The following is a 16,866-nucleotide window of genomic DNA, read 5'->3' as shown; positions in this document are numbered from 1 at the left end:
AGTTAAAGGGTTAAAAGTAATGCATACAAGTATCTCGTTTTTCTCACGGAGTCGNCCTTCCGGCTGCTGGACGCCGGGTTGAAATCTCCCTCGGTGTGTGGCAACCCTTTGTGACCCGTGGGCTCCACCTGACGCGCTCCCCGGTGGGAACGGTCACTCCGAATTTGATCGGAGAAGGACCGGCTGGCGTGGTCCACGTCAGACTGCGGATCACTCTCGTGATTACCGCACTTCGTCCGACTCTTGCTCCTTTCAGAGCTGTTACACTCGGATGACCTGTCGTGTCTTAACGACACGCCGAGGACCAGGTCCTGTTTCCCGCCGCGACGCTTCACGGTATCCATGTCAGTACAGGGGCCCGTGGTTAACCCCTGTACCAGCCCGTAGCTCGATAACGACATGGGGAGGGCCGGGACACTACCCTCCCCACGCCGGTTCTCGGGTCCGAATACCGAGATGTTTGTCTTTGTCGTCGTCATGTATAATCCATCTAGGTGCCGGATTGTTACGAGCCCGGCCCACTCGGGTGTGATTTCAGGGTTTTCCTTCCCCTAGACCGGCTACCTTCACCAGGCTAACGAGCCCGCTCTGCCCGCGCTGTAGGGTCCCCTTTGGGCCCCACGAGTGAGACCCTCCAGACCCTGGTTAAAACCTGGAGGCAGCTGCCCATCCAGGAGTATTATGGACGCTCTTAGTCTGGTCCCTCTGTACAGGCTTCCCCGGCATGGTAGAACCTGCCAGGGGTCGAAACCCCCGGTACAGCTCTGTACATCATCGGGGCACGCAAGCCCCCCACTACGACAAGGTGGTGCCCGCGGGGGGCGTACCGCACCCCCCTTCCCTTTCGGGGAATTAGTGGGAGGAGCACGGTCCCCAGCGGGTAACCCCGCCGGTTGGCCTTCTGGTATCTTCTAGGAGGAAAGGGACATCCACCCTTCCTCCTTATCCCCCCTTCCTGAAAGATTCAGGGAGGGTGGGAGTGGCGAAGTGGGCCCGACCCCAATCGGATTGTCCCCCTCCCCTTTTCCCTCCTACCCCATCGGGGGAGCGGGAGGTATCCTCTTCGCTCCCTCCGAGTGGCGGAGCCTGGCCCGAGGTGGCCGAGGGAGGCGCCGGCCCGTGTAGGCCAGCGGCCACTCCTCGTCCGATGCCACCTCGGGCCCGCTGTTGATCCTCCCGGGGAGTGCCGGCCCCGTCGTTCTCTACGACGGCGTTTTCGAAGCCGGCGCCTCCATTCGGCGGCCTCCTTCTGGGAGATTACCTCCTTGCAGAAGGAGGCCGCTATATCCCACGTTCTCTCGCTCCCGCACATAGCTCGCACTAGGCGCGGGAGCAAGAGCTCCCCGTCACGGCAGTCCACCGCCCCGAGCAGGACACGGCACCGCTCATCCCATGCTGCGCAGGCAACCAGGGTATGCAGCGCCGAGTCCTCTCGCTAGGGGCAGTGGTGGCATCGAGCGGTGGGTTCCTTCCTTATCCGGTGCAGGTATCTCCCGAAACAACCATGCCCGGTCAATACCTGCACCAGGGGAAGGACATTCCATGCCCCCTTTCGTCTGTCATTTCTGACAGACAGGGGCGGACAGCCTTGGCCGTTGCGAGACCGGACCCTCGGGGGTCGGCTAGCAAGCCTTCCCACCGCTCCAGGGTCCGGTCTCTGGCCTGGGTCATCAGGTCTTTCAGGCCCCTGGCCGTCAGCTCTCCCCCCTCGCGGAGCTCCTTTACCTGCTAATAGAGGACTCGCCCCTTCTCGGCTAGGAGCTCCATGGGGGGAGCCGGCCAGGATGGTCGCCGCCATGTACGACACTGTGCGGTACCCTCGAATCGCCCTGATTATGAGAGGCCTGAGGGCCTGCCTCATGAGCCGTCTAGCCACCGCAGTGGCCAGCAACTGGGGCGCCCAGATGGGCGCCCCGTACAGGGCGATCGAGAGCACCGCAACGACATATAGGGGGCGAGCCATCCTGGGCCCCCTTCGGCGCGCATCAGCCTAGCTACAGCCAGTCCGGCTTTGCGCACCCTGGGGACCAGCTGCCTGAAGTGAGGCCCAAATGACCATCGGCTGTCCAGCGTCAGGCCGAGATATTTCATCGTCGGCCCGACGCGGACGTGGACGCCATCGACTAGGACCCGGGTCTCCGGCGGCGCCCCCCGACGCCGGCCGTGAAAGAACACAGCCTGAGTCTTCTAGGGCGCCACCTTGAGACCCAGGTCTCCGATGGTTCCCACCACCGATGGCACTGTCACTTCCGCACGGAGGCGGGCTTCCCCCAGTTCTCCTCTTCAGCCATTACTAACGTGTCGTCTGCGTAGCAGACGACGTGGCACCCGTCGGGGAGCGGAGTGCGAAGAACCCGGTCAAAGCCGATGGTCCCATAGCAGGGGGCCGAGCACCGACACCTGCGGGAAACCGCGCTCCATAGTGCGCCAGCCTTGAACCCCGCCTTCTTTTGTGAAGGCAAGGTCTCTGTCCCCGAAGTAGGCGGACATTATTCGCCGGAGATAGGCGAGCACCCCGAAGTGCTCGAGGGCCCGTCCTATCTCCGGCCAGAGCAGGGTGTCGAAGGCGTTAGATATGTCTAACGACACCGCCAACAACACCCTGCCTCTAATCTCCACGACCGCCCGGGTCAGATCTCGGACCCACTGGATTGCATCCAGCGTGGATCGTCCAGGCCTGAACCCGTACTGGCGGTCGTGGAGGTCCAGCCCACTCGAGGACATGTGCTGGACGAGGCGGTCAGCGATGATGCGCTCCAGCATCTTGCCCGCCTCGTCCAGCAGGCAAATCGGCCTGTAGGCTGATGCACTACCGGGCTCCTTCGGGAGGAGGGCCAATTTGGCCCTCCTCCACTCTGGGGGGAAAACCCTCTCCCTGAGGCATCTTGTCATGACCCTGCATGTGGCTGCGGACAGGTCCCCTTCGGCCAATGCAAGAGCCCAGGCGCGGCTCGGAATCGCATCGGGGCCAGGGGCTTTGGCCTTGCCACCGAGCTTTCTCCGGGCCTTGGCGAGCTCCTCTGGAGTGACCTCCAGGCCCTCGTCCCAGTCTCCCTCCCCTATCTCTGGGGAAGGGATCACGGCGGGTCCCCCTTCCGCCCTCGGAAAGAGGGCGTGCAGGAGCCCATCGAGGGCCTGGGGGTCTAACGTCTCCGTCTGCGGGGGCGCCCAGGGACGGATCTTCCCCATCGTCCTCTTGTATGGGCGCCCCCACGGATCGTCATCCAGGGAGCTCACCAATTGCTCCCAGGCTTCCCGCTTGGCCTTTTTGAGGAAGCTTGGCTTTCTTGAGGACTACCCTGGCGGCAAGGTAGTTCTCTTTTGCCCTTGTGGCATCCCCGTCTCGTCACCGGGCATGCGTATATGCCCTTCTGGCGCGGTCGGAGTCACTGCGGAGTCTCGCTACTTCCTCCGACCACCAATACGCTTCCCGGCGCCGACGGGGGTGGGAACGGGGCATCGCGGCATCGCATGCCGACGCCACTATCCCCGTTATCTCCCAGACCCCCTTTAGGGGGCCGGGGTCCCATTCACCTGGCTCTATGTGCCAGGTGGCCACAAGGACAGCAGCCCTGAACCTGTCCACATCTAGTCGACTAAGGGCCCATCTTTTGAGGAGAGGAAAGTTCCTCTCCCCTGGGAGGCGAGCCGACACCTGTTTTGGTTTGGGGAGGTGGAGGGCCCAGACTATGTATCTATGGTCAGATAACGTCGCACCCTCCACCTCCACCCTCCACTTGGAGACCAACCTTGCAGCCGAGAGGGAGGCCCAAGTCAAATCAATAACCGATGACCCCCCTCCCGGCCTTATACAGGTGCCGGTGGACCCTCTGTTTAACAACTGAAGGCCCAATCCCGCCGCCCAGCCGATGACGACCTCGCCCCTGGGAGCCCGCTGCCGGGAACTACAACCCCACTCCTCCGAGTGGGCGTTAAAGTCCCCGGCAATCACGACAGGTCGGGGATGGCACTTGCGCACCAAATCCCCGATCCTGTCTAGGATCCCTTTAACGTGGGCGGAGCCGCCAAGCCCGGCTTTGTTCCTGTGGTGGAGAAATATACCCCCACCACAGTTACGGGCCCCCAATCGACCGCCACATACGAGGGCCCCTTTTCCCTTAAAACACAGGGAGTGGTCCCCGCTGCAGGATCAGCCACCATGGCCACCGAGCCGTCCGGGCTGCCGAACCAGCATTCGCTGCTGATCGGCACCCAGTTCGGCTCGGCGGTCACCCCCAGCCCGGCGCCCAGTTCCCGGATCTTGTGTACCCACAGGTCCTGGGCCCGGGCACCGCGGCCGAGGTGAGCCTGTAGCACCCGGAGTGGCGTGAAGGATAGGCCTTACACACCTCCTCCGGGCTGTCTACCTTCACCCCCTCTTGGGAGACCTCTGGCGGCTGAACCGCCTCAGAGGTCTCTCCAGAGGGGGCTTCGGCCTTGGTGGCTATGACCTGTGCCTCTTCTTGCGCGGAAGGCGATTGCCTTTCGGGTGTCCCTACCTGGACTTCTCCTTCCTCTGGGGGGTATGAGGGGGAGTCGTCTACGAACACGAGGGGAGACAGGGGTGTATCACCCACTGTCTCCCCTTCTGCTAGAGTGGTTGGGGGAGAGTCCACGGACTGCACCCGCCTTACCTTCGTCGTCTTGTCCTCTGAAGATCCGCTGGTACTCTTCCGCTTGTCCCCTCTCCTTTTTCTCTGCGACAGCGGCTCGGTCTCCATTTGGACGGGTGTTGATGTCCTTTCCGGGAGCCCCCACGACACCAGAGAGGAGTCCCTCTCCTCGTAGTCTCCTCCCGGAGCATCCTGGTCCCTCGTTGCAGAGGGTTCCGGACTGGCCTCCTCCGGCTGCTGGGTCCGGTCCACGAGATCCTCCGGGGGGGCCTCCCCCTCCTCGGCTCCCTCGGCCACGGTCGGCAGCACTTCCTCCGCCCTTTACTTCTCTCGCGCCTTAACGCCCCTCCTCTTCCTGGAGGATGAAGGTTTGCAGGCAGGCCCTCCGATCTTATAATCGGAGAGCCTGCCCGCCTCGGCGTAGACCGGGCAACGAGCCGCCCCTTGGCATCCTCTGGCGCGGTGACCGGGGTTACCGCAGCGATAACACAGTCCGCTGCGGTCAGTGACGCTATCGCACCGCTCGCGCACATGCCCCGGTTCCAAACACCGGTAGCATAGCTTTGCGCGAGCGGGCAGCGCCACCACCCCGGCGCGAGTCCATCCAACTAGAACTCGCTCCGCCGCGGCTACCTTCGCGGCAGCCGCAGCGGACACCGCGCCACCACCGTGCCTGTTCCCTACCGGGAGACGCTTATCTCGCCGGAGGAAACCCCTTCCGGCGTGCATCCCCCGGCAAGGGCCACCGTGGCCGCCACCTCGTCGGCCCCGGTCGTCGCATCGAGGCCGGTCAGTCGCAAAGCTGCGATCTTGACCGGCCTGCGGATGCGAAAACCGGGGCCTTTCTCCGCCGCCAGCTTGCGGAGCTGTTCCGCAAGCCGGTCGGCGGTTGCCCCCGCGATGAGGCCAGGCACATCGACCAGCATATCCCTGTTCAGGGCTTGAGTTACCCTCAAGGAACCCTGAATACCCAGATCCACTGGTCTAATGCGACGCCTGGCCTCTACCATAAATTCCCGATAGCGATCGGGGGGGGGGGGGCTGGTTATGGCGAGGGCCGCGCTCTTTGACGGCTTCGGCTGATTCAGTCTCGCCCCCTTCTTCCCTTTCTTTGCCCCCATCTGGATGGTAGGGGCAGGAGTGGGAGTCTTCTTTCCCTCTTCCTTTTCTTTCTTTTCCTCTTTTCTCCCCAGTACTCGGGACCAGACCTCTTCCTTCTTTTCCTCTACCTGAAGTGCATATCTTAGTCCCTCCTCGAGTCCCAGCCCCTCTAATTGTTTGGCCGGGATTCCTGGTCCTCCTCCCTTGGCTAGCTCCTTCTCCCTCTCCTTCTGGAAACTAGCCCTCGCCTTTTACCTCTTCTTCTCCTTGGCCCTCTCTATCTTCCTCGTTTGGTCCGCCGGAGTTTGTGGGGCCTGGGCCTGACCCTTTTTCTTTCCGCGGTCCTCTTCCCTCTCCTTCCCTTTGTGAACCTGGGTCGGCACAGGGGTCACCGCCTCCTCCGTGACCCGGCTCCCGTCCCATCCGTAGACGAGGTGAGGCTTCTGATCAATCAGTCGCCTTACCCCGTCCCCGGATGCACGGGCCATAGTCGCCATGGAGGCATCCAGGTCCCCCTGTACGAGCCCAGGCTCGGGTCTCCATGTCGGAGAGGGAGTCTCCCCCGGGAGTCTATCGTCATAGACGGGGTAGACCCCCGGAAGAGCCTCCCCCTCCCTCACCTCTCCCCCATGGGAGGAAGAGGAGATGATTCTTGCCATTCTCCTCCTCTTCCTCTTTTTCTTCCTTTCCCTCTTCTCTCTTACTCCCTCCTCCGCCAAGGTAGACGCCTCCCCACTCGTTACCTCTGCATATGTTCTCCTTCTCCTGGACGGCTCTGGGAGAGGGGGCTGAGTGGGGACCTTCGGGGCCCTGGTCTTCTGAAGCTCCTCCTGGAGCTTCAGATTTTCGGCCCGCAGTGCCCTGATTCCTTCCCTAAGCTCCTCTATCTCCCTCATCACCTTTGGCTTCTCTGCTCCTCCACCCTCCTGTGCTGCTGTCCTGGCTATCAAAGTTGTCATAGCTGCCCGAGTGGTGGCAGTACCCCGGTTAAGTAAACCAGTGAACGTCCCCTTGAGGGTGTTCTAGCGTACTGCCACCAACTTCACCGCCCCCAGTGCCCGTCCCACCTCATCGGCCAGCTCTGCTGCACCCGCTTCTCTGAGGAGGTTTAGAGAGGTGGCATCTCTGAACACCTGTTCAGCCGGGCGCTTGTCCGCCAGCATGTGGAAGAGTCCCTTTTCAAGGAGGCTCCACGCGTCCTTCAACTTCTTGAGGCGCTCCTCTCTTTTCTCCCTCGCCTCCTTTTCTCTTCTCTCCTTTAGCCCAACCCCTTCACCGGTCGTGGCTGGTCTTCCCCTCTTTTTCCCCTCTGGTATTAGGGCCGGGTCCAGGCCCTCCACGATCTCCACCGCCGATGTGAATCCTCCGCTGGTGGAAGACCTTCCCCTCTTCATCCCCGTGATCACTGTCGATTGCAGCAGCGCCTTCCCCCTGCTCTCCGGACCTGGTATCTAGACCCCTGAGAGAGGAGTATGTCAGTGACGACGACCGGCCCCCCGATCCTCGCCACCGACACCCCCTCCCTCTTCTCAGTCCCCGCATCCTGGTCGGCCCCATGTGCCCCCTGATTATCTTTGGGAGCAGACTCTCTCTGTATCTTCTTTTTGCAGATGGGGCCGGGCTTGTTGGTCTCTGGTACCGGCGACCCCTGGCCCTCAGGGACCCCGGACCCCAGGGACGTGCCTGTCCCTCGTTGGGTGGCCGCTCTCGTGATCCTCCGCGGAGAGCTCACCCTATCAATCCTCCGGTGAGGACGATAGTCCTGACCACTATCGCTAGTGGTCGTTGAGGGAGATGGACTATCCTCATTAGATGGTCCCCCGGAGGCTATTCTTCCGAGGTCCATATGCTCTCTCTCCCCGGGAGGAGGGGAGATGGCACCCGCCGGCAGATATCTGCCCATCATTCCTCCTCTCTCTTCCTCTGACAAAAAATCACCTGCCGAAGCAGGTGGTGAGCCCTTAGGCGGGTTGCTACACCCGCCTTTTCGGGACTCAGTTCGAAGACTCGGAGAAGTTTTGTTTTTTTAATTGAGATCCCATTTCTGGTCCCACGAGTACGGCGGGAAGTGGGCGTCAACCCCGGGTAGAGCCCCCGGGGTAAGGCTAGCATGTCCTTTGGGTTCGCCAGGTGCCCAAGGTGAGGAACCACTAGCGACAGGTCACGCACCTGCCATTTATCCCATAAGCGTGGCATGCCTCAACTGTAGGATTACGTGACGTTTTATAGAGGACCCGTCTCGCGGTCCGGCCAATTAAGGCAAGACCCCCGGCCCCAGAGACATGACCTAGAGTTACGGTGTAGTAGGCTAGGGTCTGCCGGGGTTGCCTGAGTCCCCTGTACCAGAGTGCCGAAGCACCCTGGCCCCTCGCAATTGTGTCATGTTATACGTCCTGACAAGTACGGGTTTGCAATCAGGGTTTTCCTTCCCCTAGAACGGTTCCCTTCACCCAGCTCACGAGCCCATTCTGCCCGCGCTGTAAGATTCTTTCGGTCCCACGAATGAAAGCCTCCAGACCCTGTTAAAACCTGGAGGCAGCTGTCCATCCAGGAGTATTATGGACGCTCTTAGTCTGGCCCCTTGGTACAGACCACTCCGGCATGGTAGAACCTGCCAGGGGCCGAAACCCCCGCCGGCACAGCTCTGTACATCATAGGGACACGCAAGCTCCCCCACCACGGCAAGGTGGCGTCCACGGGGGAGAAAAGGTGTATGGGAGTCCCAACGGGACCCCCCTACCCCCCCCTCGGTGAGGAACCGAGGGGGAAACTGCCGCACCCCCCCGGGGGCGGGTCTTCCCCCCCAGGGCTCCCTTCTTCTCCGTAACAGAAACGGACTCGGGGGTTGCACCCTGGGGGGAGGCTGTCCCTCTGGCGCGGTCGGGGGTGTTCCTTCAAGGGGTAGGTCCCCCGACCGCTCCTACCTGGCCCATGAGTCCCGGTGAGGGGGCCGCCTATGGCCGCTACCCCACCGGCAGATCCCAAGGGCCTGGGATAGGGAAGTGTGCGGGGAGAGCTACACCATGCTCTCTACGCCGCCCACTTCTCCCATCCCTCCTCCGCTAGAAGGGATGCAGAGGCCTGCACCTCCACGGATTCCGCCTCGGAGACCCCTCTCGGCCTATCCGCCGAGGGTAGGTTCGGCTCTCCGGGAGCGTCCGACGCTCCCTTCGCTGCCGGTCCTGCCTATATCGTGGGTGGCGGAGGCTGGATCGCTCCAGTCTCCGTCACCCCTTTCTCTACCGTGCCGGCCTTTTCTTGGTCGGCGACAGGGTGTACAGCCCTTTCTTTACATTTTGAGGAGGCCCCAGAGGACGGTGGTGGCTGTCCCTTAGCCACAGCCCCCCCTGTGCCGCCCTCTTCCTCCGCCTCTTTCGACGCGGGGGAACCCCCCCTCTCGGAGCAGTCCGGGAGACCACCCTACACGCCCGGCCACCCATTCGGTGGTCGGCTTCCCCTGCCTGGAGAATACGGCATCTCTGTGCAAAGCATCCTGGAGATCCCTAGCCAGGCGGTCGGCTTTATCCCGACTGTCCTGACCAGGGGACCTCCAGAATGACCCCCCCATTCCTGGCCCTTTTTATTTTAAAACTGCCAGGCTCCAGGCCGAGCTCCTGCAGGTCGACCTAGTGCCTCGCTTTGGCCATAACCTCCGTTATAAAGGGACCCCCCGGCAACGCGGTCACCGTTACGACCGGGTTGCGCGGGAGGACCCTCAACTGTGGCTTCTTGGGGGGAGGAGATCCCTTCTTCGGGGCCCCCTTCTTCCCTGCCTTCCCTACTTTGGGAGGGGGTGCCGCCTTTTTGGCTACCTCCACCCTTTGGTTTAGGAGGGTCAGGCTGCGTCCCCCTCCCCCCTTACCCTTCCCCTTACGGGTGAACACGAGGGTCCACCCGTCGCGTCCCTCCCCATCGGCCGCCGGCTGCCGTGGTGGAGGGCGAGGCAGGGAGGCCCCGCTGCCCGCAGCTGCTGCTGCTGGAGAAGGCAGAAGCCTCTCCAGCAGCCGCCCAATGCGGGCGCTTTCGGACTTGAGGCTCAGGACCTGAACTTCCAGGGCCTCAAGTCGTTCATCCGGGCCTCCCTCCTCCACCAACTTTCTGTAATCAGTAATAGCATCCTCAATGTCGAGGATGCTATTTCTAAAACCCTCGTTGAGGGCCTCAAGGGGCTTTCCGTAGCCCCTTGCTGCCCTCTTGGACGGATCGATCCGAAGGGTCCTTAGATAATCTATACCTTCCAGGGCCCCCTCGGATAGATCCCGTCCCCTGCCCGCCTCAACAGCGGGTCTCCGCACGGGCGGTAGACCCCACTGCTGATGTCCCATTCGCCCTCCCAGAGCTCCCCCTCCCGTGCGTTTTGGAGAGGAGCCCCCCCAGCCGAGGGCTCTTCACCCTCGACCGGGGGGAACTCCTCCCCGGGAAGAGCTCCTCCCACTTTTGCGTGGCGGAGATTTCGGAAACGTCATCCCCACCCGCACGCGTAGAGGGAGCTGCACCTCCCCCCTCGGTGGGAACTAACGCCCCCGAGGGGAGGGAAGTACACCTCCCTCTCCTGCCATAACTGCGAGGCGGATTCCTCCGCCTTGCGCTTCCTAATCTTGGCGCTTTTCGGCCCGGCAAAGGTCGACGCAGTGTTGGGCTCTGGCACGATTTTTCGCGCAACGGAGCCTCCGTGCGCATGCGTAACGTGACGTCAGAGGTAGAAATCAGCTGCGTTCACAGTCGTATGCTGGGTATAACAGTAGGAGCTAAAGCCGCTAAAGGGGCCCTTTCTTGTACTTTTACCGTGTGTTCAAAGTGAATTCAGTGAAAGCAATGGAGATGGATGATCCACAGCCGTCGACATCAACTGACATCGTGGAAAAGAAGAAACGAAAATATAATAATATTTTGTCAATATCTATTACAATGCATAATATAGCAGGGCCCTAGCGATACCTAATATTTTTACGTCTGTGACGATTCTAAGCGTTGCCCAGTACGCATGCGCGAGAAAATTCTCGCCAGAGCCCAACACTGGGTCGACGGTGGGTCCATCCGACCCACCCTCAGCCTCAGCAGGTCTGAAAGCGCCTCTCTACTGGCGGTAGCCATTTCGGGCGGCGCGCCCGCCTGGCACGCGCCGCCTGGCCGGTCGCATGATGACGACGGGGGGGAGTACCGGGACCGTACGCCCCTCCCGTCGTTCCCCGGCTCCGAGTACCGGGGCGCTGTTCTCCCTAATCGACATATCTCCATAAATGCAGGGGTTTTACGTGCCCCTGCAACATGGGTGCAATTTCAGGGTTTTCTTTCCCCTAGACCGGTTGCCTGCCAAGGCTAACGAGCCCGCTCTGTCCGCGCTGTAGGGTCCTTTGGGCCCCACGAATGAGACCCTCCAGACCCTGGTTAAAACCTGGAGGCAGCTGCCCATCCAGGAGTATTATGGACGCTCTTAGTCTGGCCCTTCCGTACAGACCACTCCGGCATGGTAGAATCTGCCAGGGGCCGAAGCCCCCGCCGGCACAGCTCTGTACTGCATTGGGACGCGCAAGCTCCCCCACTACGACAAGGTGGCGCCCACGGGGGAGACCTAGGCGACCTTCAGCCGCCCGGTTATTCCGGGAGTGGATGGTGGAGGTGGAGGGCGAGACACTGTCCGATCATCGGTACATAGTGTGGGTCCTTCGCCCCCCCAGTCCTCCACAGGTGCGGGCCCTCCGCTGCCCCGGGGAGGGGGACTTTCCCCTCCCCAGAAGATGGGCTCTCAGTCAACTAGACGCAGATAGGTTCAAGGCGGCCGTCCTCGTGGCCACCTGGCACTTCGAGAAAGAGCCAAGTGAGTGGGCCTTCAGCCCCCAGGAGGAGGCTGAGGAATTAGTGGGCATCGTGGCGTCGGCTTGCGACGCCGCGCCTAAGGCCACCCCCGCCGTCGCCAGGTAGCATACTGGTGGACGGAGGAGATCGCGGAACTCCGTGACTCCTCCGTCCAGGCCGGGCGGTGCATTTACCGGACCCGGCGAAGAGGCGGTGATGTCACGCGGGCGAAGGAGGAGTACCTGCTAGCCAGGAAGGCTCTTCGAGTCGCCATCACCGAGGCTAAGCGAGCAGCCTGGGAGCAAATGACGAGCTCCCTGGACGATGACCCGTGTGGGCGCCCGTATAAAAGGGTGATGGGTAAAACCCGCCCTTGGGCGCCCCCGCCGACGGAGTCGTTGGACAGCCAGGCCCTCGAGGGGCTCCTCGATACCCTCTTCCCGAGGGTGAAAGGGGGCCCTTCCAGGATTCCGCCCCCGAAATGGGGTAGGGGGATTGGGAGGAGGGCCTGGCTGTGGGATTAAAGGAACTCGCCAACGCCAGGGGAAAACTCGGGGCCAAGGGGAAAGCCCCCGGTCCCAATGGGCCGGCCTGGGCCGAGCCTGGGCTTTCGCCCTCGGCGACGAGAACCTATCCGTGGCCTTACGCGGGGTATTGAATGGGTGCCTCAAGGAGGGAGTGTTCCCCCCAGCTTGGAGAAGGGCCAAATTGGTCCTCCTCCCCAACGAGGGAAAGCCACCCGGGAGCGCGTCGGCCTACAGGCCGATATGCCTGCTGGACGAGGCGGGCAAGGTGCTTGAACGCATCATTGCGGACCGCCTCGTCCAGCATATGTCCTCGGAGGGGCCGGATCTCCACGGCCGTCAGTATGGATTCAGGCCCGAAAGGTCCACGTTGGACGCGGTCCAACACCTCCGAGACCTTACCGCGACGGTCGTGGAGAGGGAAGGCCGAGTGTTGTTGGCGGTGTCGTTGGACATCAAAAATGCCTTCAACACCCTGGCCGGAGATAGGACGGGCCCTCGAACACCACGGGGTGCCCGCCTATCTCCGGCGCATTTTGGCGGCCTACTTCGAGGACAGAGACCTCGCCTTCCCTAAAGAGGGCGGGGTTCAAGGCCAGCGCGCGATGGAACGCGGTGTTCCGCAGGGGTCGGTTCTCGGCCCCCTGCTATGGAACATCACGTTCCACCGGATGTTGCGTACTCCGCTCCCCCCGGGCTGCCACGTCGTCTGCTATGCAGACGACACTTTAGTGGCGGCCGGGGGGAAGAGCTGGGGGGAAGCTCGCCTCCGCGCGGAGGCTGCACTGGCGCGGAGGCATCGGTGGTGACAACCATCGACGACCTGGGTTTGAAGGGGGCGCCCCAAAAGACTGAGGCCGTGTTCTTTCACGACAGCAGTCGAGGGGCGCCGCCTGATACCCGGGTCCTGGTCAATGGCGTCCGCATCCGCGTCGGGTCGACGATTAAATATCTCGGCCTGACGTTGGACAGCCGATGGGAATTCGGCTCGCACTTTAGGAATCTGGCCCTCAGGGTGCGCGGGGCGGGATTGGCAGTGGCCAGTCTTCTGCGTAACCTTGGGGGTCCAGGATGGAGGGCTCGCCGCCTATACTTGACGGCCGTGCTGTCGATCGCCCTGTACGGGGCGCCGATTTGGGAGCGCCAGCTCAGCACCTGCCGCGATAGTATACGTCGCATGAGGCAGGGGCTGAGACCAATATACGTTAGGGCGATCAGAAGGTACAGCACGGTCTCATACATGGCGGCGACCACCCTGGCCGGCTTCCCTCCCGTGGAACTCCTCGCCGAAGAGCGAAGAATCCTCTATTGGAGGGTCAAGGAGCTCCGCGAGGAGGGGGAGCTAAGGACCAGGGACGTGCGGGCCTTACAAACCCAGACCGTGGTCCGTACCCACGAGATGTGGGCGGACAAACTGTCTGACCCACGGGGGTACGGACGCAAGACGGCGGAGGCTGTCCGCCCCTGCCTGCCGGAGTTGGCGGGCAGGAGGGGATGCGGATTGTCCTTCCATCTGGTGCAGATACTGACGGGCCATGGGTGTTTTGGCAAGTATCTACACCAGATCGGAAAGGAGCTCACCACCAGATGCCACCACTGCCCCGTGCTTATGGACAAGGCGCATCACACAATGGCTGCTTGTCCAGCCTGGAAAGAGGAGCGCCGTGTCCTCGTCGGGGCGATGGGGTCTCGCGTTAGGGAAATATCGCTTCCGCGCATGGTCCAATCCATATGCGGGAGCGAGGAGGGTTGGGAAGCGCCGGCCTCCTTCAGTAGGGACGATATATCCAAGAAGGAGGCCATCGAGAGGGAGCGCCGACCACGCTCAACCCGTCGTCGCGGACGACGACGGGGTGGTCGGCGACCCATGGGGGGGGGATAACCTAGGCAGCGAGCCTGAGGTGTCACCAGCCGAGAAAGTGGTAGGAGCCCAGAAAAGCGGAGGTCTATGCTCTCCTCGGCCGCCTCGGGCCCGCTTCCGTCGGCAAGGGGATCCGGCTCTTCCTCTTAGAGGAAGATGGATCCTCCCTGACCACGGACATAGAGGAATAGAGGGGAGCGGTGCCCCGTTTGGGGATGGGCCCATTCCCCCAGAAACCCTCTCTCCCTGGCTAACGGGGAGGGGGGTAAGGGGTGAGGGCAGATTTCCCCTCACACCATAGGTGATACCAGAAGGGCAACCGGTCGGTCTCAGACCGACCGGGACCGCGCCCTGGATTGCCTTTGAGGAACAGGGCGCGATAACAGGTGGCGTGGGGCTTTTAGAAAAGAGCCCTGGGGCCGTGGTGTCGGGGAGGAAATGCGGGAGCAGTGCCTCTGACTCTCCCCACACCGGTCCGACAGGTAGGCATCCCGCAGGGGTTTTAGTCGGTAAGAGTTCGACATAACCCCCGACCCCTCCAAGGGCCGGGGTATCCATGATGGATTTCCCCTGCGTCACCAAAAAAATGAAAGACGAAAGTTGGAGATGTCCGGCCTGGAGTGAGGAGCGCCGTGTCCTGACAGGGGCGATGAGGTGCCCAGTAGGGGATATCTCGCTCCCGCGCATGGTTGAAACCATGTGCGGGAGCGAAGAGGAGTGGGAAGCGGCGGCCTCCTTCTGCAGGGACGTTATGTCCAGGAGGCAGGCCGCCGAGAGGGAGCGCCGGCCGAACGAACCCCGTCGCCTTCTGCGACGGGGCGGTCGGCGACCCAGGGGGAGATATAGCTAGCGGGCCTGAGGTGGCACAGGCCGAGGAAGAGAAAGGACCCCTGGACAGCAGGGGTCCAAGCCCTCCTCGGCCTCCTCGGGCCCGCCTCCGCCGACAGGGGGAATCTGGCTCTTCTTCTACCTAGAAGATGGATCCCCCTGTCACGAACATGTAGGGATAGGGGGGTGTGGTGTCCCAGTTTGGGACGGGCCCACTTCCCCAGAAACCCTCCCACCCCGCCTAACGGGGAAGGGGGGTATGGGATGAGGGCGGATGCCCCCTTACCACATAGGTGAAACCAGAAGGCCAACCGGTTGGTCTTACAAGGGGAGGACGCATCGACCGGGAAACGGTTTGGAACGAAACTTACGGAGTTAATAGTACTTGACTACTAATAACTCATGGTAATAGCATACGACGCAATACCTCTTCGTTTTCGAGAAAAAACGGTCTAAAGAAAAGAGTCAACAAAGTGTACGAGTTAGTAAGAAAGGTATTCAACGAAGGGGCGTAGCGCAGCAGCGAAGGTAACGGACTACCGAGGTAACGGCTGAGGTTCGATCCCTGCTGGAGGTGAGTGACCCCCCTCCCCCAAGGAGGGACCCGGTGGGAGGAACCAACGCTAGGGAAGCGCCAGCTTTCACCCCAGCGGAAACCCAGGAGGAGGACCAGATGCCCGTCGACCCACAATGGCCGGAGGAAACGACGCCAGGTGTGGAGGGATGGGACAAGGAGACACCAGCAATAGCAGGAAGGAAAAGGAAGGAGAGAGGGGACCTGGATCCCCAGACGACGGACGAGGAAGAGGACTCAAAGGTGAGGAGGGTGGAGCCCACGGGCCCACCCCCAACAATTATAGAAGAAGGCTACATGGGGAGATGGTGGGAACGCCACCCCCATCTCCCCATGTAGCCGATTCCTCCTCGTACTCCCCAGAGGAAGGAGTCGCTCAGGTAGGGACCCCCCGCCACTCCGCGGAGGCACTCGCTGATGGGGCCACCACGGCCGAAGTCTCCCCCGGGGAATCCGAGACGGCCCAGCCGTCGAAGGATGACCAGGGGGAGACTGAAGTAGGCAGCCCGGAGGAGGCGTGAACGGTTTAGCCTTCACGCCACTCCGGGCCCTACAGGTCAATGTCGGCCACGGTGCCCGGGCTCAGGACCTCTATATGCAAAGGATGACTGAGCTGGGCGCCGGTCTGGCGGTGGTCACCGAGCCGATCTGGATCCCCGGCAGTGCGAACTGGTTCGGAGATCCGGACGGCTCGGTGGCTTTGGTGGCAAACCCTGCGACGGGGGCCCCACCCTGTACATTCAGGGAATCGAGGCCCTCATACGTGGCAGTCGATTGGGGGCCCGTCACTGTGGTGGGGATATACCTTCCCCACCGCAGAAACAGGGCCGGTCTCGGTCGTCCCGCCCCGATCCTGGAAGGCGGTCCTGGACAGGGTCGGGGAGTTGGTGCGAAGGTGCCATCCCCGACCAGTCATAATTGCCGGGGACTTCAACGCCCACTCGGAAGGGTGGGGCTGCAGTCCCCGGCAGCGGGACCGCCGGGGGGACACTGTGATCGGCTGGGCGGCGGGACTGGGCCTCGTTCTGATGAACGAGGGCTCAGAGAGCACCTACGTGCGGCCGGGGGGGGGGTGGAGCCTCAGTCATTGACTTGACCTGGGCGACCCCCTCGGCCGCCGGGTTCTTCCATGAATGGAAGGTGGAGGCGGAGGGGGAAGCACTGTCTGATCACAGACATATAGTGTGGACCCTCCGCCTCCCCAAACCCGAGCGGATGCTCATCCGCCGCCCAGAGGAGAGGGAACTCCCTCTCCCCAAGAGATGGGCTCTCAATCGGCTGGATGCGGACAGGTTTCGGGCGGCTGTCCTTGTGGCATCCTGGCACCTGGGTGAGGTGCCAGGAGTGCGGGACCCCGACCCCTGCAAAGGGGCCGGGGAAATAGTGGGCATCGTGACGTCGTGCTGCGACGTCGCGATGCCCCGATCCCGCCCCCGTCACAGCCGGGCCACGTATTGGTGGAGCGAGGAGCTTCGCAGGCTCCGAAGCTCCGCCATAGCTGCAAGAAGGCAGCTAACACAGGCCCGGTGGGAAGAGGACGAGGATGCCGCAGGAGCGGAAAGGGTGTAC

Source organism: Harpegnathos saltator, unplaced genomic scaffold (genome assembly GCF_003227715.2).
Source record: "Harpegnathos saltator strain DR-91 unplaced genomic scaffold, Hsal_v8.6 scaffold795, whole genome shotgun sequence".
NCBI lineage: Eukaryota > Metazoa > Arthropoda > Insecta > Hymenoptera > Formicidae > Harpegnathos > Harpegnathos saltator.
The sequence above is the reverse complement of the archived record's forward strand: the minus strand, read 5'-3'. Positions refer to the sequence as shown.